Genomic DNA, 26379 nt, shown 5'->3' on the forward strand with positions numbered 1-26379 from the left:
AAGTATTTAAAAGACACTGGTCATTGTGCCAATGCCCTTCTTGATATCGTATTTCTAATCACTGATTTGAATGTTGACCGTCATGGCCTATATTTGTCTTTTTAATTTCTTATAATATCTCCCAATATGCAATTATTTGTGTATAAAAGCGTCTTGCAATATGGAATTTCAGGACCTACACATACTATCATAGTTTCTGAACTGAAATATCCAGAAAAATCTATAAATGCTTACAACAGATAACTATGGATACATGTCTTTTTTATCTGACAGGATGAATACCTTTGGTTTATTCTGCTTTACTTTCGGTTGAATTTCGCTGAAAATAAGTCACTTGTTAAATACATATATTTGATAGTAATGCATAATTTGAAAGAGAGAATGATATTACTTATTCGTGTATACTAAAAGGACCATAAACGACCCACCAGTTGACTTTTATCATCACGTAAAATAATAAAACATGGAAACCATGTTACCGAGCCTATAATAAAATAAAGAAAGTAACGACATAAATGTGTCATATTCTTTTATCATTCATTGTGTTATATACTTATAGAGTTAAATGCACATCCGTATTTATTTATAGATATTCTAGGCAGTTTAAATTTATATTTAGATTTAGACCTAATATTGCTCATATTTAATAGAAAACAAATGTTTTGCATGACTTATTCATAATTCGACTTTACTGTTACGAATTTATGATTGAAGGTATTTTTGTTTTCTCTAATATAAACCATGTCAGTCCTATTTGGAGTACCTCAAATGGCATACAGCCTTCCAGTCGCCCTCCTGTAATATCTACTGCTTTGTAATATTTGTATATAAATAGATAAAATAAATATTGCATAAACAATTAACACTAGTTGGTGTTAATTGGGTTATTGTAAATATCTTTAATGCCCACTTTCATTGCCATTGCACACAATTAAAAACCGACAGATTTCTATAAATTATTTTCTGTTCTTTCACTAGCCGTGACACAATGTGGCGATCATCTCTGTAACAATAACGGTACGTGTGTTCAGGACCCAGACGCCATGTGTCACTGTGCTGATGCCTGGACGGGTCCAGAATGTGACATGTGTGGATTACAGACTTGTCACCACGGAGTTTGCATTCTAGATAGATACCAACAACCTATGTGCGTATGTGACAAAGAGTATGGCGGACTAAACTGTGACCAAGGTGAGTTCAACCATGTAATCTTAAATGAGAATGTAAAGAATATACCAGTAATAACAAAAAAAAAAAAAAAAAACATCCCGATTACTTGAAGACAAAATAAAATGAGAAGAACACACTTAGTTTCCCGAATTCCTTGAATAGTGTGATAAAACATCATGTTTGACCATTGAAAATAATTACAATTTGAAAAAATTATTTTTCTCGATTAACGATTTTTTCTCTCTCAAAATATCTGCACCTGAATAAAGGATATCAGACATTTCATATCATTTATAATATTTTGAGCAATATACTCTAGTCAAGGTAGGTATTATTTTTTTTTCGTTTTTTAGCATTTTGTCTGCCTGTTTACTTGTTTTTTAGATTGTTATCTAAAGTATCGTAAGGTTTTTGCTGATATCATAGTTTAAAACTCTTCGTTTCTACGAATATCTATTTTATTATAAACAATCCAATTATGATTGTCATTTATTAACAAAACCGACACGCTCTTAAATTCACGTATAAAATCTTATTTTTAACAATTGCGAAACAAACTTATATCACTATCGTTGGCGCGAATAAAAGCACGCGAGGGGTTTTACTATGAAAGAAAATTAGAGTAACTGGGAAAATCGCATGTGGTTGGGCCGTTTCACGTTCAATCTGTGTCGTCTTTCAAAAAAAATGAGAAAGTTACAAAATAATGTCTGTACATGGGATTTCCATAATAATCGTCCCGGTGCTTTATACACGGTTTCAAACATAAGAATCTAATGACCACTTGAAAAAATACTTTGCATTTTCTTCCTGTAAGTGGTGCAATGTTCTGGACAGCAATTTGGAGGACACTGCTATGGAAATGGTAAGTATGGTAAATGTTTGAAGATAATTATTCCAGACAATTACTTATATCGGAATTTTGCAAAAAAACATTTTCTGACAACATTAAAAATGTATTAAACTCTTCTAATTGCATTTACTGACAGCTGTGCAAGTATTCTACCCCTCTTATAATCATTTCTGATAGATCAGTTATTTAAATAACAGGTCATTCTATATTACCCATATTTTCTTTTTTCGTATAAGAAATAATTGATTTATTTGTTTTAAGTTTTACTGCTGTTATTGATTTCTTTAATTTGATTTTCATGTTTCACCTTGTTTTTAGAACTTCAGAATTTCGCCCCTTGTATTGAAAACGTTTGCCAGTCAGGTCAGTTGTGTGTCGCCGCTCTCCACACCTTCAAGAATGACCTGTACTGTGTGTGTAAGGAAAACGCCACTGCAGCCTACTTGACGACAGATTGTGGCTGTCCAGAACGGTCATTACGTAACTATCGTGGGGAGTGTGTAGGTAAGGTCAACCAATAAAGTTCATGACCTTTCACGAGTTCAAAATATTAAGTTCGTGACATTTGGTAGGTTTTTATGATATTCAGCAGTGAGAGTGAAAACATTGAAAGAAACATACAAAAAGCCCTTGTATATAAGCTTGTCGTAAGGGGTTTATTCATTGAGAGGATTGTGTCATTTTTCAGAGGTTCAAATGAGAAAAGTTTAATAATGATCATATATGATGATGCAAAACAGATGCATTTTATAAGTAAACAAAAGTATACATGTATGTAATAAATATATCCTGTTCACACAGTGTTTACCTAGATTTGAATAAAAATATTTGTGAATTTCCTAGCACCGTTTTTATCGTACAAATGAAGTTTTACAATGAATTTCAATAACTGTGATTCCGTGGAAATCAATATTGTTATCACATAAATATTCTGCGCTTTCGTTTTACTTTATTGGTCTAAAGTGTGCAGTGAGCAGCACTCTCAATATAAAAAGACATTCCCTTATTATTGTTTTATTTATTTCCAGACATTCTGTTAAAGAGTTGAGAACAAATTCATTACGGTAAGTTTTAAAGAATGATACCTTGAATTCATTGATTCGATATAAAATACTGATAATTGATATGGTGTAAAAAATTTGGGGTTTTTTTCGTTTGTTTTAGCTCACTTGGCCTTTTGTAATAAAATGCTACCAGTCATGAAGAGGGGATTTTGACAAAAAATTGGTCAGACGCATCCTAAGAGGAAGAGACACATTTTCTGTATAAATGGTTAAAGGGGGGATCAATATTGTATTAATGGTGGATGGTGCCCCCCTAGGGCAGGAGAGGCGAGACGGGAAATAGAACAAATTCTTTTAAATTCTACTCCTGTAGATATGATTTGGTTTTGCCATAATTTGGTGTGAATCATGTTTAGATGAAGGTAAATCAATTTTGTATTAACAGTGGATCTCGGCACCCTTGGGTGGAAGGGGCGGGGCCTAAGAGGGGAAATAAAGCAAATTCTTTCAAATCCTACTCTTGTTGTAGGAATTATTGGGGGCGGGGTCGGGTCGGTCGAGTCCCACGTGGTAATATCTTGAAACAGTTGAGATCCCCACCCCTAAACCATACATGACATTGCAGGGCATCCAGGGATATCCACAATGTAACTGGCCCTTGGGTGTGACCCCACCTCTCGAGATCTAAACTTAATTTCTTGGTAAAATGTTTGAAACAGTCTTAATCCCAACCACATAACCATATATATATGGAATTGTATAGCACAAAGAGATAAACACATTTGTAAGATTTAAATATTTGGTGTGGCACACCTCATTGGGCATTATTTCTTGTTTATATTTTTGACATTGTTGAGATACCAAACCAGAAGATAAAAGATAGCGGTGCTAGGCAACTCGCAAGGCAACAATTAATCATTCCGAATGTTGTATAAACGCACACATTATACCACATGTGGTATAACACTGTGGCATGTTATAATCCGTTCACAGATTGAACTTTGACCGAAATTTAATATCATATTAATTGATATCATTTGTTTTCCAATTTTATTCATTTTAACTGCCTTTTTAAAATATGGTTCTCTCTCATATTTCAAAACAAATTAATGTTTGCCTTTTTTTTCAGCTCAAGAAGCATTTCAAGATTGAAATTTAATATTTTATATGAAATTAAAATAAAACTCGCAAAACACGTGACTCCAGTGTTTTTTAATTTTTTAAATTATGGTTAACAAGTGCACACTGAATCACGATAAACAATTTCAAACAAGTCATGCACAATAAACAGGCACTGACCAATGTACAGTCACAGCACCATAATAACAAATAACAAACAATGGTAGTGCATGTATTACAATATAACACAGATAATACTAAAACGATACCAACACTGCACATCACATCTTTTTACTAATGATTTTATTACTACTAGATAAAATGATTTCATATATTAATGTAACCTTATTAAGACATATAAGTAATAATCGCATATGCACACAAATGCATTCTTTAAAACGTTTTTCTTATAATTTTTATTTGATACATAAAATTGACAAGACTGGCAAGTAATATGCATTCTGAACATCTGTACACTCTCGTGCTTTTACAAAAACAAAATAAATATCATTTCTCCTCAACACATTTCACTCCATTTAAAAGAACAATTATAATTATGAAAATGGGCATACTCGGACATATCATGATGATATCCGACGAATTTTCAGTATTCCATACGATTCTCTGTTTAAAATGCATAAGCTCACCGGAAGGTAAAGCGTCTCCTGCTTCATTGACGGGACCGGCCACGTAATTGCAAGTACCCATTTTAAGAACATGGTTTGTAACATCGGAACCGTTCGGCTACTTAAGAATCAATTCACTTCAGACATCGAGATTTTGAATCCTTTCTTTTGTCTCAGAACAACAAAATCACGTATCGCCACACATCAAATGAAATTGAATTTAATGTATAAAACCAATCGAGATTTCACAGTACTTTTTTTAATTGGATAGTGAAATATCCTTTTGTTGCAATTTAGATATCGAGAGTATTTTAAGCAATTTAACACGACGCAAATTTATAGAGGATGTAATTAGTTATAAATGCGATTACCAGATGAACTTTTTAAAAAAAATCTTGAAAAACAAATATTTTTTCTTTCAAAGTTATCTTTGAATAGAATTTCGAATCCTAACGTCTAGATAACCGCTTTGTCATAAATGATTTAATTTGTTACTATCCTATATTAGTCCGGCAAGGGTCGGCATGATTTGGTTACGGGGACTCGAATGGTAAAGTTATCATGTGTGAGAAGTTATACGTAATTTACCGAGTGTTATGGATTACAATATTAAAGGGGAAATCAATCAAATCGTAGGTCCCCTTCTTTCGGAATACCTCTAGAAAATCATGTAAAATGTAAGTTCCAAAGAAAATCAACGTTAGAAGCATTGCATATTAATGGGAACAACGCAAACGTCAACCAGACTTGAGTTCAGCTACATGTTGTTTATGAAAGCCGTCATCTCTGATTGAAAACTAAGCTGAGTCAAACCTTAACTGCCTTCGATTCTTCTTGTACGTCAATAATCACAGGAAGATCAGATGTAGAAAGCTAGAAAGTTTTAAACACTCGAACCTAATTACGACATTTCACTTCTCGCAGCCCTGGGCGACTCCCTTGGCCAGTACCGTGAGACCAGCTCCCATGTATAAAACGGGCCATACCACGTAGTCCAACTTATCCCCCGTAGTTGTATAAGACGAAAACAAGTTAGAATCGAACGCTGTTCCTCGCTCCACTAACCATTCCATCTCTAACGGTGGGTTCTGAAACGAGGTTGAAATATTAGTCATTCAGGAATAGAAAAAGGGATATTGTCAAACTGAAAATACAAAATTAAATTCATCATGAAATGATATTAAATAAAGTGGAAAGTGTTAAAACAAGTCCTACGTGATCCACTGTGACTCTGGATGAAATCATATTCAAGAGTCACATGTAAACAACAAAAGACATTCGAGATTTTGGGATTTTTTCCCATTTTATTGTACAATGTTATATCTGCCATCTGTAACATGTTGGTTCATATTACGAGTTACTACCCTTTGAACCAGTTACGTCATTTACCTGAATATCTAAAAACATATTTACATATTTCTGATGTAAAACACGACTGGAAAACCATGAATATGTCGAATTATTTGAGAACATGGTCAATTTAATTTATTCAATTTATTTAATTTAAATATTAACAACACTAAAATATATATTTGAAAAAAACAGTCGCCCATTTCTAGAGAACATTACAATAACGTTTCTGAACCACTAACCAGCCTGAACCTCCAACTATCAAATACTCTCTGTCTTACCTGAATAGCCATGTACCAGCAGAGTTCCGCACATTTGTGTACATAAGCAGCGATTTCTGGCTCTTCTGACCGAGCGCCGAGACGAGACCAGCATATCTGACAAATTTGTAAATTGCAATCAGATGTCAGTTTCAAACTACAATCATATTGTAAGTGCTAGTAATTTTTAACATTCTCTCTTTGACGGTGACCATCCTTGCTTGTTGCAAATATGATATATGTTCTTACAAGGCGTATGATATATATCTGGCTTGTAACCAACGGTTCCATGAAAACATGTATAGTCGGGTCCAAGTTCTCTATCATGTGCTATTTCTATAGTGTTTTGTCGGCATCGATATACAGAGTTTATATCGAGTTTCTGTGTTTAGAAATGTTATATTGCATTGTTCCGTAACAAGCATCGAGGATGCTGTAAACTCGTTATCGACAAAGGTCATTGTTTATTGTGCCAATTACACTGCTCTCGGCTTTGGCAACAGAAATGAGGCAAAATTAATGTTATTCGTTACAAATCAGCACAGACATAAACCAAGCAAACATTGGAAAATGAAACCTACTTCTCTGATATGAGGAAGTGTATTTACTGCCGTTTTTTTCTGGAAGTCTCGAATGGCTACAGCCACTGATGTGGGTACAGCAGTCGACTGGGGCTACAACATATATCACTAACAATCAAATGATGAATTATTTGAATTGATCGGCGGATACACATAAACAGTGTTTTTAACCAAAAAAACTTGAAAAGGGTACATCAAAACACATTCTATTGCTTTTGTTATTGTGTAGTGCCTTCATCTAATTATTTTTGACGTTTTGGTCACACAATATTGATGTTCTACAAAACCTGATTTTACAAATGATATCACTAAACATGATATATATACCAATATTTTAGATTTTAGCGATTTGATCAGGAAATTGGTGAAATTGTGGCAATCCATAAACCTTGTAATATTTCTACGAATGCAAAGTACGTAAGTGTTCTTATACTCAATACTTTATCATAAAAATACAAGACAGAAAATTCTTGATGATTTGATGACAAACTGTAGTAACGCTCCTATATAAGCCGATATTTCCTGGAAACCGTTTTTACCTTATTGTCAAGAGATAGACAGCGCTTGCACCATTCCCGTTGGTCCTCTGCTTTCTTTCGACAGATTTCATAACACGTCTGTAACACAAGATACATGTGTTTGAGGATGCTCACTCTACAATATCTGAAAATTCGATTTTTTCGCTGAACCACAAATGTGTAACTGATCTGCTGTTATAGGGAAGAGTTGTGTTATCATTTTATGTAAAAATGATTTTATTAAAATATTGACAAGATCGGTAATATATATAACAACATAACTGTATCGTCCATACGTATTTCAATTTCTAAGTGAAATCATAGAAAATTACGAAATATTTGGATTTGGATAAAAATGAGACAATGTAACTCGCTTAATTTTGACAACAAAGAATAAAAAATGAAAATAAAAACCATGGACTAACTTTTATACATTTAAATATTCCTGCTCGAAAAATGTTATTACGAAATCCTCCTTTTTTCTTTTTTCTTTTAATACGATACACCTAACTGTAAATTACCGTGATCCATGTTAGAAGGGTGTCTGAGCACGCTCGTTCAGTCTCGTGAGACTTCGTGAGGCACTCAAATGCCTCAGTCCATTCTTGGCTGTAGACAGCGGTTAGTCGTTCCGCGATAGTCGTTGGTCTGTTGGGGTCACTCATGTCTTGAAGGGCGGGATTCCCGTCTATAAGGCGGTTGTTTTTAGCTACGACCCTATACAAATAAACGTGAGATGTTAACATGAAGTGATGAAAACCAACCGATTAGAGAGTTGCCGCCCTTCCCGCCTTAAAAACGAATTCCAGGTGATCTTTGTGTCCATTATGCATCTATCTGTAAGTGTCTACAAGAACATGAAATTAACATGATCCCTATGCATGCTCATCATTCATCAGATATTCTTCACTTTAAAAAAAGATGTAAAGTAAAGTCAGTATATAACTTTAACGTTATGTGACATAATGTCTTTTTAACGATAATGACTAAATTTGATAGATCGAACTCATATCGATTTTCATCGATTTCAAATTGACATAGCAAACCTTGGTTATACAAAATGGAAGAAAAAAAATTACTAAACGTCATCCTGTCCCAAACATATGCATTAGTCTTATCTCGTTATGTAACAAATTTTGTACTTTTTTACAAAAGGAAAATTCTACAAAAACCAACATGTCAACAGAATCATAGTCCATATTTAATTCAATAAAACTCCAGAAAAACATGACTTATTTTTTATGGAGATTCGCGAGAGCAAGACCTATCCATGTGTAAACATTTCTCCGAAAAAAATACACTTGAGTCACCGTTAATAATAGGTTCAGTCACGCCTTATATGCTTTCATCTTTACTCTGTTCAGTACTTCACAGGCCATTTAGACAAAAACATCAAAAACCACAGTGCAGTTTTAATTGTGTTTAAAACATTATAAACGGTATGCGAGTCGTATTTAGTTAAGTTATAGCTCATATTCAGTTTGTTCACAGATGTCTTCTTTCATTTTAGTCACAATGACCAAACGGAACTCCCAATATCAATTTTTCCCAAATAATAGCGAGCGTAACTCGAGCCCTTAAGATAACACGAGCAAATAAAGAAGTTTACACATACTATAAGGCATGAAGTTGTGATACGGAAGTGGAATTCCCAGTAATGCTTTGCGCCAATGGCGCATGAAAACGTGGCGGACATAGTGACAAATATTCTCGCTCACAAAAACGCTAAATAACGCGAGAAGACGACAAGGGTTTGGCTGAACGAGACTACGCGATTAGTATTTTAATCGGGAAATGCAGTGATTGTCCGAAAGGATAAACTAGGTGAAACAAAACACCATAAACTAGTACGGAACTCTATAAACATAATAAACATAATCTTCAAGGTAGGAAGAGTTCCCTAAGCTTTAGATTTAATAATTATTGTCGCCAAATTAAATACATAAAGTTATAATACCAAGTTCGCTTCAAATATCTTTACCATTATTCAAAAAATAGATGACACCTAGATATGGTCTGTGTATAGGTTACGTTCATCGTCATTACGTTCGTGGTGACAATTATGTTTGGTTACCTCCATGGTAACAATGATGTTTGGTTACCTCCATGGTAACAATGATGTTTGATTACGTCCATGGTAACAATGATGTTTGATTACGTCCATGGTGACAATGATGTTTGGTTACCTCCATGGTAACAATGATGTTTGATTGCCTCATGTTAACAATGTTGTTTGATTACGTCCATGGTAACAATGACGTATGATTACCTCATGGTGACAATGATGTTTGATTACGTCCATGGTAACAATGATGTATGATTACCTCATAGTGACAATAATGTTTGGTTACCTCCATGGTAATAATGATGTTTGGTTACGTCCATGGTGACAATGATGTTTGTTTACCTCATGGTGACAATGATGTTTGGTTACCTCCATGGTAACAATGATGTTTGATTACGTCCATGGTAACAATGATGTATGATTACCTCATGGTGACAATAATGTTTGGTTACGTCCTTGGTAACAATGATGTTTGATTACGTCCATGGTAACAATGATGTTTGGTTACCTCCATGGTAACAATGATGTGTGATTACGTCCATGGTAACAATGATGTTTGATTACGTCCATGGTAACAATGATGTTTGGTTACCTCCATGGTAACAATGATGTATGATTACCTCATGGTAACAATGATGTTTGATTACGTCCATGGTAACAATGATGTTTGTTTACCTCATGGTGACAATGATGTTTGATTACGTCCATGGTAACAATGATGTTTGATTGCCTCATGTTAACAATGTTGTTTGATTACGTCCATGGTAACAATGATGTATGATTACCTCATGGTGACAATGATGTTTGATTACGTCCATGGTAACAATGATGTTTGATTACGTCCATGGTAACAATGATGTTTGTTTACCTCATGGTAACAATGATGTTTGATTACGTCCATGGTAACAATGATGTTTGTTTACCTCATGGTGACAATAATGTTTGGTTACGTCCTTGGTAACAATGATGTTTGATTACGTCCATGGTGACAATAATGTTTGGTTACCTCCATGGTAACAATGATGTTTGATTACGTCCATGGCGACAATAATGTTTGGTTACCTCCATGGTAAGAATGATGTTTGATTACCTCATGGTGACAATAATGTTTGGTTACGTCCATGGTAACAATGATGTATGATTACCTCATGGTGACAATAATTTTCGATTACGTCCATGGTAACAATGATGTATGATTACCTCATGGTGACAATAATGTTTGGTTACCTCCATGGTAACAATGATGTTTGGTTACGTCCTTGGTAACAATGATGTTTGATTACCTCCATGGTAACAATGATGTATGATTACCTCATGGAAACAATGATGTTTGATTACGTCCATGGTAACAATGATGTTTGATTACGTCCATGGTAACAATGATGTTTGATTACGTCTATGGTAACAATGATGTTTGATTACGTCTATGGTAAAAATGATGTTTGGTTACCTCCATGGTAACAATGATGTTTGATTACGTCCATGGTAACAATGATGTTTGATTACGTCCATGGTAACAATGATGTTTGATTACGTCTATGGTAACAATGATGTTTGATTACGTCCTTGGTAACAATGATGTTTGTTTACGTCCTTGGTAACAATGATGTTTGATTACGTCCATGGTAACAATGATGTTTGGTTACCTCCATGGTAACAATGATGTATGATTACGTCCTTGGTAACAATGATGTTTGTTTACGTCCATGGTAACAATGATGTTTGATTACGTCTATGGTAAAAATGATGTTTGGTTACCTCCATGGTAACAATGATGTTTGATTACGTCCATGGTAACAATGATGTTTGATTACGTCCATGGTAACAATGATGTTTGATTACGTCTATGGTAACAATGATGTTTGATTACGTCCTTGGTAACAATGATGTTTGTTTACGTCCTTGGTAACAATGATGTTTGATTACGTCCATGATAACAATGATGTTTGATTACGTCTATGGTAACAATGATGTTTGATTACGTCCTTGGTAACAATGATGTTTGTTTACGTCCTTGGTAACAATGATGTTTGATTACGTCCATGGTAACAATGATGTTTGTTTACCTCCATGGTAACAATGATGTATGATTACGTCCTTGGTAACAATGATGTTTGTTTACGTCCTTGGTAACAATGATGTTTGATGACGTTTATTGTGACAATGATGTTTGATGACGTTTATTGTGACAATGATCTTTGATGACGTTTATTGTGACAATGATGTTTGATGACGTTTATTGTGACAATGATGTATGATTACGTCCTTGGTAACAATGATGTTTGATGACGTTTATTGTGACAATGATGTTTGTTTACGTCCTTGGTAACAATGATGTTTGATGACGTTTATTGTGACAATGATATTTGATGACGTTTATTGTGACAATGATCTTTGATGACGTTTATTGTGACAATGATGTTTGATGACGTTTATTGTGACAATGATGTTTGATGACGTTTATTGTGACAATGATGTTTGATGACGTTTATTGTGACAATGATCTTTGATGACGTTTATTGTGACAATGATGTTTGATGACGTTTATTGTGACAATGATGTATGATTACGTCCTTGGTAACAATGATGTTTGATGACGTTTATTGTGACAATGATGTTTGTTTACGTCCTTGGTAACAATGATGTTTGATGACGTTTATTGTGACAATGATGTTTGATGACGTTTATTGTGACAATTATGTTTGGTTACCTCCATGGTAACAATGATGTTTGGTTACCTCCATGGTAACAATGATGTATGATTACGTCCTTGGTAACAATGATGTTTGTTTACGTCCTTGGTAACAATGATGTTTGATGACGTTTATTGTGACAATGATGTTTGATGACGTTTATTGTGACAATTATGTTTGGTTACCTCCATGGTAACAATGATGTTTGGTTACCTCCATGGTAACAATGATGTATGATTACGTCCTTGGTAACAATGATGTTTGTTTACGTCATTGGTAACAATGATGTTTGATGACGTTTATTGTGACAATGATCTTTGATCGTGTATAGTGACAATGATGTTTGATGACGTTTATTGTGACAATGATCTTTGATCGTGTATAGTGACAATGATGTTTGATGACGTTTATTGTGACAATGATGTTTGATGACGTTTATTGTGACAATGATCTTTGATGACGTTTATTGTGACAATGATCTTTGATTACGTCCTTGGTAACAATGATGTTTGATGACGTTTATTGTGACAATGATGTTTGATGACGTTTATTGTGACAATGATCTTTGATGACGTTTATTGTGACAATGATCTTTGATGACGTTTATTGTGACAATGATCTTTGATGACGTTTATGGTGACAATGATCTTTGATGACGTTTATTGTGACAATGATCTTTGATGACGTTTATTGTGACAATGATGTTTGATGACGTTTATTGTGACAATGATCTTTGATGACGTTTATTGTGACAATGATCTTTGATCGTGTATAGTGACAATGATCTTTGATGACGTTTATTGTGACAATGATGACGTTTATTGTGACAATGATGTTTGATGACGTTTATTGTGACAATGATCTTTGATGACGTTTATTGTGACAATGATCTTTGATGACGTTTATTGTGACAATGATGTTTGATGACGTTTATTGTGACAATGATCTTTGATTACGTCCTTGGTAACAATGATCTTTGATGACGTTTATTGTGACAATGATGTTTGATCGTGTATAGTGACAATGATGTTTGATGACGTTTATTGTGACAATGATGTTTGATGACGTTTATTGTGACAATGATGTTTGATGACGTTTATTGTGACAATGATGTTTGATCGTGTATAGTGACAATGATGTTTGATGACGTTTATTGTGACAATGATCTTTGATCGTGTATATAATAAATTGTTTTTAATTGTATTCATTACAACACTACAGTTACATTTATATGGATTTGTAAATTGAATTATTCTCTGCATAGTTACCCCTAGTTTCATCGAATTTCGGTTTAACTCATTGTTATGTTGACATGTCGGTTTTTTATCTCTTATTCTATATCTTAATATCGATATCCGCCGCTATTGATTTTCTTAAATCGCCATATTAAGTTTCGCTCTTTTGGCCCCTCGTATCAGACTGCCGAACTGCCAAAAACTCTGGTTGTGATATACACTAGAACAATAACGGCGTGTTACATGATGATTTAAAGGTAGAAATTGATATTAAAGCATTTGATACTAATTCATATTTGCTTAACAACTATTTACAGCGATTTTTGTATGTGATTGAACAAGTTAAATCAACTTAAGGTGGTATGAAGGCATTAAGACGTGATAAAAGCCTAAGAAATCCTTGGAAAATCTTGAGGTCTGCAGGGTTTTCCCTCAGCTCTGCAGCCTATTATGTCCGATTAGTAATTTTGGCGAAGGGCAGGCGTGAATTCCTTCGATCTATTTCTAAATCTTTTGTAATGTCAGTAATAACTCTCAGTTATTTTTTCATAAATGCATTGTTTTCCTGTCTTATTTACAAATGAGTAACATTTTCTAGCCAAAATTTTAAAGCTATCGTTATATTTTTAATTTTGATTTTTTAATGATTTATAATCTAAAATCTTTTTTCGAGTCAAATTTTATTTCTCAGACGCACGCCAACTTCATGTACCGAGCAATGCAGGGCGCCTTAAATTGTATAGGAAGATAAGATTGATACAACTACCTGTTCATATGCTCGTTCTTCTCAGCGTACATCTGTTTAAGTTGTTTTCGGAGCTCTGCTTTCTCTCCTCTCAGCACAGTCACCTGTTTCCGTAGTTCCGTCACTACATCCGGGTGTATACGGGGAGTCCTGGAGGAAGACAAATCGCTATTTATGGCACAAGGAATTCTGGTAAATTCAAACAATTAAAACAAAGACATGATGCATCATGAGAAAGATAAATAATTTATTTTGTTTGATTTACATTGATCAGAATATTTTTGGAATTTCCCATTTAATCTAACTTTATGTGCTTACTGTGTACTCATCTTGAAATCTTCAATCGTTTTGTCTAACTGGCGCTGAAGATCTGCGTTTTCTTTATTCAGCCTCGCAATAGTGTGTTTGGCGTCTTTCCCTTCTCGTTCTTGTGTTTCACACCTACAAAAGTTTTAACTCATACCACTGAGTAAGGATAAAGGAAGATTCGCAAACACAAAGCATGTTTTTGCTGAAACCTCTTGAATGTGGTGTTACATTAACTACTTATGCAAATATGTAAAACACATAAAGACGATGAAATTTGCTATACGTTGTTTTTTTTTTACTCAGGTCTGCACTTAAATTTTGCTAAACTTTATGGTTGTTTTGAACTTACTTTCCTAAAAGATAAGGCAGTTAACCTAGCTATATTTCATATATTTCAAAAGTATGCATAAACTTATTCTCGTGATAATATCTGACGTCGTGTCATCGGCTAAGACAAACCAGTCAGAACGTACGAGAGAAACTGACAAGTAATTAATGTGGATGTGTTTTGACATATAATAACAAGTGGAATGTTAGAATAGAGTTGTCACACTTACTTGGCTTGTAGGTCTTTGTATATGTTGTAAGCGGTCTCGGCTGATGTGGAGTCTACGGGACCTCGACGTGGGGTTCCGGGCACGGCAAACGGTTGCTCCCTGTCTCCTGGGCCCTGACCGAATAAAGGTTAAAATATTTCATTCCAACAGACCAACAGCTGTCAAAAAGCCGAAAATATTGTCAAAACTATGTTTTCTATTTTGTTTTTGTTTTTTGTTTTGTTATTGAGTTGTTGGGACGGGAGATAAATAGTATGTTTAAGCAGGGATTGAGTAGAGGAATAATCGATATTTCACTGTATAACATTATAGAACAGGGCATAGCTTTTCATCCAATGACTGTTCCACTTTAGTGCTATTTTTTTCAGTTTGACAATTAATGTCTAGCTAGTATATAGTACATATTCGATCTACGATCATTCGGGTTTCAAAACTTTTAAGCATAGACATTGTTGAAATATCTTTACTTCATCGTATCACCTTGTCACAAATGATACCGACATCGGACAAAAGTTTACAAAACAACATGGCACCGATATACAATGCATACAATACAAACTGAAGGAGTCACATTTTCTAAAGGACGAAAACGACATTAAAATCAGAAAAGGCGGTCAATGACAAACAATCTTCCCCTTTTTAGTGTCTGAAATTATCAAGATATTTCATCTACTCGATTCCAATCAATTAAAAAGAATGCAATATTCCAGATACATCAATAAAACGGTTGTGTTTCAGAAAAAAAAACTGTTGGAATTGTGAGTTACCGAAGTATAAACGAAAGCTCCATGGTGACCGCCTTATTTGTTCTAGGCCATCATTACACAGAATAATCGTATATAATTGTCACATGGTCGATCCGATATTTCCGGTTCTGAATATTAAACGGCTATTATATGTTATTTTATATTATTGATCATGTGCTGAATGGTGTTATTAATTAAATACAAAAGCCACGTGAAACGTTTGTTACTTGTATAGATTTATCATTCCACATCAATTACTATATTATGACTGTGGTTATAAAAATTATAGATCTTTTTTAATGAACACTTTTAGTATTTGAACAAAGTAGAATACTATCGTGTATTTAGATGCATGCGGCACCACGAAAATAGACCGGTATCTGTGATATTTTTAATGAGCATCGCGCATGCCCCAGAAACATTTCCGGTCAAACACTGATGTGATGACGTCAGGTCATCAAATACAATTCCTTACCAATCATATTGCCTTGGTTTTGTGTACATTGTTCAAGCTGATAATACATCTTGCGCTTTCCATCAGCGGGTGAATGAACACTCGATAATAGATTAGTAAATGTTTAAGACCCTGAAATGTAAGACCTGCACTAACGTGAAGGCCATTAACACAGAACTTGCTCAAAGCTTGTTCAGAGTTAACGAGTAATGAGAATAAATAGATAATGAATAGATAAATAAATAAATAAAAAAACAAATAAAATTGTTGCTTTTAAAGCAAAACTAATAAAATGAGTCCGTCTTACTTATATCAGCAAATATTCCTGATTTTGCTGAATTCATTCACTATGGTCAATTCTATCCAATCCTTTGCCAACTTGGACCTTGAGCATGCTTGTATTTGATTAACAAAAATACTGACCAGTTTCTTGTCCATTCCAGAGCGGACTGACCGGAGCATAGTCTCATACTTTGTCTGAATCGTCCCTTCCGTAAAACTTCTCCATGGATACTGACGTAACAAATCTTCAGTCTCCTTGTGAACTTTCTCAAGGTCAAATTTCAACCTCTCCAGCCGCCCCTTTAGCAGTTGTCTGTTGGCTGTCATCTTCGAAACTGTGAAGACAATTTGAGTTTTACGTGGTATAAATAGGTTCGGTGAACAATAACGAAGGATAGCATGGAACAAATCCTTGGTCTCTCTAATACGCTGTATGTGGTACAATTCTGTAGATCCGGGATATCGAAATACAATTGAATGCAACTTTGTTTTTGTTTTTTTTAACCTATGACACGACCTTCAAAAAGGTCAGTCTTGAATCAGTTCTACAACAGGAACCTTCCATTCAATTACAATACAGATCAATTCCTGACCCTCCCTTCCACCCTTCCACCTGTGTTTCTTATATAGTATTTCTAGGAACTCGAATCCAAATACCAACTGCTAACGTTTTTTACCCTTCACATGTCTACAAATTTGGCATCGTGGAATTCAGTCTAGCATCTGGGCTACAGTATATGTTAATCATATAGTAGATTTACGAGAAGATTGCATTTTACCACACCAATAATTACACTCATTCCCTTTATTGTGTTTTATCTGGATTCCGGATATGTTGGACTTGTACCAGATCGAGTAAATAAAGCCGATCGAGAATTTTGTATCACTTTAAGGCCTTATGTTAATAAGACATGTAAATTTATTTTATTTTAGAACTTCAAAAATCACAACAAAGTTTCTTTTTCGGTCAAGTCGCAAAGTTTATTTCATGTTTGAAAATCAAGATAAAATCATTTATTGAAAATATTTACAATCCAACTAGAATGACGTCATACAGATCGCACGCGACTCCCGCACGAGGCTTGCCAAAACTCCGTACATATTCTTGCCAAATACTGATTCTAAAATAGCATTCTTCGGCCTATACTAAACACGTACTTATCTTTGTTATATGGGAGATGACCCAATAAAATTGATAGAAATCACAATCATATTCAAATTTGTTGAATTATATGCAATACAACACGGCTAATTGTCTGTTTTGGTTTTTTAAATATGGAAACCTCGATGATATGAATACTAGACCAATATATTATTGAACCAACTGCTCATAATCTAGCAAGAAACAGGTATCTATAATCTGTCACATTTTTGAAATTTTCAATATCAACTTGATGAAATCAATGTTATTTTAAAACACATTTACATAGCGTTAGTCACTGAACTTACTTGCTATCGGAGAGATATTTCTAAACAAGGTCTTCAGTACGAAAGATGTCACACTTCTCGTGTCAAATGTAAGTTTAAATCCCCAGGATACCACTGTTTTGACCACAACTGACCCGTGGTTGTTATATAAAAACACCTTTCTCCTGGATGTTCTGTTTTGCCGTTAGTCTAAATTAAAGTTAATTTAAACCGGCCGGTACCAGTCACCTTATTTCTCTAGTACAGGAAAGTCGACGGTCCAGTTTACCAATAAAACCCTGTCGAGTTTCAGTCGTTTTCACAGCGGACGTCCCCGCAAAACAATAAAGCTTTTAACAAAATGCTAATAGAACATTTGTGATTTATAATTCATATTATTTGTGTTTAGAGTGTTGCTCTATAGAAATTAACCCCGATTCTATATGTCCAGTGACGTCAGTTAAAAAATACATGTATATGTGTATAGTAGTTAATAGTTTAGTTCTAGGGACGTATCAAATTACAAATAATTTGCATGAATTAAATAGTAAATTTGTAACTTACCTTGAGGTAGGTAATGTAAATGTCCCTGATAACCGTTCAATCCCGTAAATATCGTCCTCACAGAACAACTCCCATGTATAAATTAAGAAACCCGTTTACTATAAACATTTGCTATGACGTTTTATGTTTTTTTCACAACACCCAACTCAATAGAGCTTTGTTCACGTTTTGTTCATAAAGAAAATACCTTTGTTTTAGATGTCGTAAATACACGTGTGTATTTTTATCCTTCAAAAAGAATTATTTAAACTTGTAAATATCTCTTGCTTAAATTGTTGATATGACCAAATATATATAACCGTATGATGTGCACTTTAAATCGCCCATGAATGGCCTGGCGATGGCACCCTGGGTAATCTGATCGCCAGTGCTATTGACGAATATAAATAACACCACGTGACCAGTCAACCGGAACCGTCAACTATAAACCGGGTCGATAAAATCACACAGTCTTTTGTTTTTATTCTCTTCAATACACAGATTCTCATCAAGCGTAAAACTAATTATTTTTAATCAAGCCTTTGAATGTGAATGTAATTATCCAATTAATGTTCGTTTGTTGTGTGGCTTTACCAATACATATTTGCGTCCAATTTGATCGACGTAATCTATCCATTTTGTTTCAAATACCCGGTGCATGGTATCATGTCACGTCAATCAATTACAAGTCTTTATGACGTCCATTTATAAACATGAAAGGTGACTTTACACAAACAAGTGTAACATTGAGTTGGGATAATAAGTTGTGTCACTGGTAAACTGAGCGAACATGATAAATGATTAGAGATATTAATCATGCGAGCATATTTACAAGTTAAAAACTGACATGAATTACATATTATCGCTGGCTACATAGTAAGGAACTAGAGAGGGAGTTATTCCCCTTTAAACGTAGCTCTCCTTGTCGAAACTTTGAATACAGTTGAATTCAACATTCTTCACTGAAACAGCTTAACTTATTTGATCAAATTTCAGAGAAAACTCGTTTGTGCAAGAAACCTGTAGGCATTTATTTGAAAGTACCACGCATGCCTTAATGACACTATAATGTTGTGGCACCTTAACAGGGGTCACCAGCAAGTGGAACATCAATGCCATTCTCTTCATACATTAAACATGCAATCAGACAATAATTTTGACCCTATATTATGAGAAGGACTCACATATGTCGCCTGTAAATATATAGTAATCCATTTTTGTTGAACATTCAGTCGTCTTGAATCGAACCCTGACATCTAGTAACATCTGGAAAAACCCCACACATTTAACGATATAATAATATATATATATATAATAATATATGTTTAAATGACAGAGACTTTTATCAAACCGGCAGTTCTATAAATACGTGCATATACAATTGCGTCTAATGAGTGGACTAAAAAGTTCATTGAGTGCACTTAAAAGCACATCATGTGTCCCATCTTAGCGAGAAACACTTTCGGCGCCTCTTGAAAATATGGACAGATCAGGTGCCTCAATAAATATGAAGATTTCGATGACCACATCGCAGGCGAACTCTCTAATGTTTCTTGACTGGCAACGGTTTCTAATTACAACCATATGAAGACTGATGTTGATACGGGTTTTAATGGATTAAGAACAAAATATCGGCGAAACAGTGACTATACATGTTTTTGGAATAAATACGGATATCCTGCAACTGGGCTTATAATCGTACACTCTGTTGTCAGGTATAAATACCCTGTTTGTTTGTCTGCTTGGTCAGACAGGTATCGTTTTCCTATCACCTCCAGCTGATATTGTCAAGATGCAGATTGAACCCGTCTCCTTGGAAACGGGACACCCATCTGCACGCGCTCAGTTTAGGTTCGTTGATGTCTGCCACCGCTGACGCCATTTCAGGCCTAAATGAAACCATTTTCACATATCTTATCTTATAAGCCATCAGGGGCTGATGACCTTCCACGAGACTACATGACCATCTAGATTCAGTAGGTAAAAAAAAAAAAAAAAAACGAAAAGATTTTTAAAGTAGGTTTCCGTGCAAAAGATTTCTCTTTTGAAGCACTTTATCTAACACGTGATTCTATCCTTGATACAGAAAGATACACTGACAGAAAAATAACAACGAGACAAAATCTAGGTCTGTTCTTGTTGTCATGGATACCAGTGGTAAAATCTGTTCCCGGGGCGTGTCGCTGTTCTACGGACGCCCCCACAAAAGACAGTTTATGCACCGCGTTACCGCTTGGCTGTTCCGTCGATCTAGCTGTCAGAAACAGTACCCCGTTGTGTGTGAAATCGGATCTTTCAAAGAATTTTCAAATAACTTTTGCAATCTTCTGGACGCCATCTTTCAAAGATGTTGGATGAGAGCAGTAATTGAAAACCTCCGATAAGAAATTAAGGCTTTTTGGAGATTATCTAACTCGACGGCTTGGTAAGTCCCTTTGAATACTGAATATTCGAGCTTAAGCGGGCTTAGTTTTAATCAGAAATTTCACACAAGCTATTGTGTTATCAGTTTCACAAGATAACGATCGTTTTCACAACATCTTAAACTCTGTTTTAAACGTTTCTTCCTATTGCTCGATGACCATGTTTTCTTTAGTATTGTATCTTACGGTGTTTGGTGAACGTGCTTTATGATAAAATGATGTATGAGCGTTATACACACGTGTAGTTAGCATGCAAATAAATCACGTGCAAAAACTTGCAAACATACATGGAGTCACACACAATACAAAACGCAATAAATACCAATTCAATTACACGCGTGATCTTCGTAAAAAAATACATAAAAATACTATTTTACTTAAATTTTTTATGAATTTTGTTCATATACATATATATATATGTTTGATGTCCATAGTTCAAAAATGATAAAGATGTTAAAACAATTTAACAGACATAAATGAAACATCCCTCTCTTATCACTTTGAATTCGTCGACTCATTGATGCGGGCGGTTTTACTTTGACCAAGAGGTTACAAAGGTCCCTAAGTTCCAGGTGGTAATGCCGTTTAGGCCGATGCTAACCTGCAGGCCTACAAATGTTCACGGTAAAGTCGTCAGCTCCGGTCTGGTATATATCTCCCACAATTTTCACAAGTACGAAGCCTGGGAAATGTAATTAAAAAATCCACATAAAATTGTTCCCTTTTTCTCCTTACAGATTCAGCAAGGTTGCTAGCTGTCTCCGCTCACAGGTTTTAACGTTTCTGGTCTCTGGGCTGGTGAATTATACCCAATGGCGGTAAGTCAACATTTTATCTTCTGTTAAGATTTTTTTGATATGTTAATTCATTCTAAAAAAGCAGAAATAGTTTTCTTTCTTTAGATGTGTGGCCATCTCGAGTTTGTCTTCGATTTATCTACTTTGAATGTTACTGGTCAGTTAAACAAGATTCGGAATACACGGGTCGTTTTTGTAGAAAGGGTTCAAAACAAAAGGAAATATTATTACTATGCGCCAGCTTGTTTGTTGGAAAAGAGAGTCTGTCGGAATACGGAGAGAATGTATAAACCTAAACTAAAAGTTTGTTTCTTAATTCCATTACACAGTGCATGTTTATATGTATGGTTGATTGTAACCGATTATATTACTGAATTAATTCTTTACAGTGATTGTTCATGTTATCAGAATTTTTTAACGTTTTGTTCCCGGTAGGATATCAGATTAGACAGGTTGAGAGTTGTCTAGAGTAAAACCTGCCAAAACCGACATTTTTTATACAAACTGACGACCGGTTTATTATACATTAAATTTCATTACGTTAAACACAGCGTTTGACTACAGAAGTTTTGTATTGTGGGTTTTTTTGCAAGAAATGAGAATATTTCAATGCAGCAGGATTTAAAAGTGTTTGAGAGACAGATTACACGGGTCCATCGGGACACAAACATCTGCAAACAAAGATAACTCGACTACACCATGTTTATTGATTCTATGATTTGATAATTATTGTGAAACCTCTCAATACGACAGCTTTGTTAAACAAAACATCGGTCATATTAGACAAGTGTCGGAAAACACGGATGGTTTATGAATTTATTAAAGCGGATATCAGAATATCAAAGGGGCAGATAAGCCAGAGCACTCATAGAATAAGATAAGACAGGATGTGATAATACTCATGGCATAAGATAAGACAGGATATCAGATTAGTCAAAGGATCAGATAAGACAGGATGTCAGAATACTCGTAGGATAAGATAAGACAGGATTTCAGTTTAGTCAAAGGATAAGATAAGACAGGATATCAGATTAGTCAAAGGATAAGACAAGACAGAATGTCAGATTAGTCAAAGGATCAGATAAGACAGGATATCAGAATACTCGTAGGATAAGATAAGACAGGATGTCAGATAAGTCAAAGGATAAGATAAGACAGGATATCAGATTAGTCAAAGGATAAGACAAGAAAGGATGTCAGATAAGTCAAAGGATAAGATAAGACAGAATGTCAGAATGCTCATGGGATAAGATAAGACAGGATTTCAGATTAGTCAAAGAATAGATAAGACAGGATGTCAGATTGATCATGGGATAAGATAAGACAGGATGTCAGAATACTCGTAGGATAAGATAAGACAGGATGTCAGATTAGTCAAAGGATAAGATAAGACAGTATGTCAGATTAGTCAAAGGATAAGAAAGGATGTCAGAATAGTCAAAGGATAAGATAAGACAGGATGTCAGTTTAGTCAAAGGATAAGATAAGACAGGATGTCAGTTTAGTCAAAGGATAAGATAAGACAGGATGTCAGTTTAGTCAAAGGATAAGATAAGACAGGATGTCAGTTTAGTCAAAGGATAAGATAAGACAGGATGTCAGATTAGTCAAAGAATAAGAAAGGATGTCAGAATAGTCAAAGGATAAGATAAGACAGGATGTCAGTTTAGTCAAAGGATAAGATAAGACAGGATGTCAGATTAGTCAAAGAATAAGATAAGACAGGATGTCAGAATACTCGTAGGATAAGATAAGACAGGATGTCAGATAAGTCAAAGGATAAGATAAGACAGGATGTCAGATTAGTCAAAGGATAAGATAAGACAGGATGATAGAATATTCGAGGGATAAGATAAGACAGAGTGTCAGTTTTCGCTGCGGTCATATTAGACAATATCTTCAGAGTGCAAAGAAGACACAGTAGACATTTAAAGTTTTCTAGGTGCAAACCTCGTACCAAATATAAACACAAACAAGACGTATGTACCGTATGTGCACAGACGCTGAGAAATATGCACTGCATTCTAGAAAGTTTAAATATTTCCATATGTTGGTCATAAATTGATTTATATATAAATATGTATGTGTGTGTGTATGGATATAGGGGCACGGCTGTTACTTGAGGTCAAAGGTCAGGTCAAGGTCGATTACACGACTGGCTCGTAGTATGATATTCGGGAGATGATACCACTTTTCTGTTATGCATATGTCGTTATCGACTGCCAACTCAAATGTTTTCGACGGTTTTTTTAAGAACACTGGAATGTGTTTTATAGAACTTACCGTCCTGTTAGCACTATTTCACCCACAATACATTACGGTTTTGCGGTTTTACGTGTTTTTACTTCTCTAATTCCGAAACACGTGGTTCTCGTGAGTGGATGTGCAGATGCACGTGTTGGTATATGCAGGTTTTAGCTATTGATAAGTAAACCTTGTCGAGTTACTGGTGTCTGTATCTACGAGGTATTTACATACCATTTATCTTCATTAGTGGTTTACATAAATAGTGCAAGGTGTCAATGGATATTTAAACCAGTAGTTTTCAACATTCCTGCAGTTAACCTATGTTTCTGCTGACAATTTGTTATTTTGTGTAAATTCTACAATTATCTTGACCAATTATATTAGTTAAACATTGTCTTAGTGGACTAAACAAACCAATTTCATACAATACTGAAAACGGAATAGTCTGAACTCGAAATAAATATTACTAATTCTAACTGGCTTGTTTTCAGGGCAATTTTACCACAAAGGCAACCATGATTTATTTTCATGATTTCAGAGAATTCCGTTTGAGTAGTATAGATTAATTTAGAAAGTGTGATGGATACTTTCATTTGTAACCAGCTGTAACTGGGTAATTAAATACGGATTCTAGTGTCGCATTTATAACTGCCTAATCCGATTTCCCCTGTATTCCGATTGTAAAAACCACACATAATTTATTTAACTGAAAAATGTAGGGTAAAAGAACAAAAAATAAAAAATAAAAAAAATAAAAAACAAAATCGTGGATACCAGTATTATGTTGGACCAATGTACTTTACGGAATGAATGATGACTGGACGGAGTGGACAAATGTGAGTTGGACACTGTCCTCTCTTATTAGCCATTACATGTGTAAACCATCTTATGAATGTACTATTAATTAATTCCTTAACGTAAGGATGGGATACCTAAAAGCCTTGACCACTCCTATTCAGAACACTCATTAATTATCGATAGGGCCATCGGTCAGACAACTTCGGCCACTCATGATTAGTTAGAGCTGTGAGCGGCGTCGGATGTTTAGGAGGGGGAGGGGCATGTGCGCTGGCGTGTAAACACAGCCCAGCATCAACCCAACCATAGAATGCATTACTGCTGTTATTGGTATGGGGTTCAAAAGATATGAAATATGTAACATCTTTTAAAAATAGTATCAGAGGCACTGTAAGGGGCATTTTAGTATCATTATGAATTTAAACAGCTGCATGTCATTCAAAACAGTACCAGCTCTCGGAATTGGAAAATTGGTATAGTTTTATTCCGAAGAAAATCTCGGGGAAATGTATGTTTTATGATTGTGATAAAGAACATATCTTTAGAGTTTACATTTCCTCAATCTGTTCCTTTTTTATAAACTGCTGTCAACACCAGCTGAGCGGGGGCATTAGGGGTGGAGAGCCGAGATGCGTTCTTGTAGCATCTCTCACTACAGAGCTAACCATAGTATAGTGGTACTGCTGAGACGTCCCAAAGCAAGTTATCTTTTACAGCAATCGTAGCGTGTTTATCAGGATAAGATGAGAGGGGCCCGATAGTCACTGAACGGCCGATACATATTTACTCCACATTGGACTAATCAGCAGTGTTATTGGACGAGTTATTAGAGGGGTGCGTTCGTGTATATTTCCCAAGCAATACTAGTAGGGTGCGTTCGATTACACTTCTCCAGTTTTTTTCTCTCCACCGGTGGCAGGGCTGTGCAGTTTTCTTCACATTCGGAACACGCCTACCGAAGGAGGAATACTGTACGTTAAACCCTATTTATTTCAACGGGGATTTGATTTATCACGTAGCTGCAGTTGTTTTGACAGACCTGAGTGGAATCTGTAGTGTTGTCCTCTTCATAACAGAGGCGTGTGTGCAGCAGTGGTGACATTCGTTGGGAGTATTAAGCATACTGCGTACATTGAATTTTTCCAATAGCTATTCGGAGTACCTTTATTACACTGAGGTAAACAGGGTTTTATTTTCATTGGAATACACAGTGTGAATATCATTTCAGTCTGAAAAATCAACACAGGTCGTGGTAAGAAATTTGCATGTTTCATCAATGTCGTAGACTTCATTTCAGGATTTTGTTGAATCTGTGTCGTGTTCTGAAAATCATCCGGATTGTTTCTAGTTTTGGATAACCTTTGATCTATATAAACAAAAAACTCCGATATTGTATCTTTGGTTCTACCAAAAATACATCTATTTGTTACCTTCGCGACAAGGGTTTCAATGTTTTCATCTTGATTACAATTGTTTACACACTGTTACCTGGACGATAGTTGTTTTAACACTGTTACCTTGACGACAGTTGTTTTCATACTGTTACCTTGACGACAGTTGTTTTCATACTGTTACCTTGACGGCAGTTGTTTCCACA

The 26379-nt window shown here is 35.0% G+C and overlaps 1 protein-coding gene across 3 annotated transcripts in view; it reads left to right on the forward strand.

Moving 5' to 3' along the window:
- The first annotated feature begins 20756 nt into the window (after nt 1-20756).
- LOC132563135 (proton channel OtopLc-like) overlaps nt 20757-26379 on the forward strand; it is a 32488-nt gene continuing 26865 nt past the window's right edge. Inside the window, exons 1-2 of one of the 3 annotated variants that reach the window (XM_060227898.1) lie at nt 20757-20942; nt 21678-21758. The gene's annotated coding sequence lies outside the window, so the exon portion shown is untranslated. Of the gene's footprint in view, nt 20943-21677; nt 21759-25492; nt 25960-25986; nt 26035-26379 lie in introns of those variants that run through there. The other 2 variants (XM_060227905.1, XM_060227912.1) reach the window with 2 other exon arrangements.

Source organism: Ylistrum balloti, unplaced genomic scaffold (genome assembly GCF_031769215.1).
Source record: "Ylistrum balloti isolate Yb309-2 unplaced genomic scaffold, AGI_CSIRO_Ybal_v1 Utg369672, whole genome shotgun sequence".
Classification (NCBI taxonomy): domain Eukaryota; kingdom Metazoa; phylum Mollusca; class Bivalvia; order Pectinida; family Pectinidae; genus Ylistrum; species Ylistrum balloti.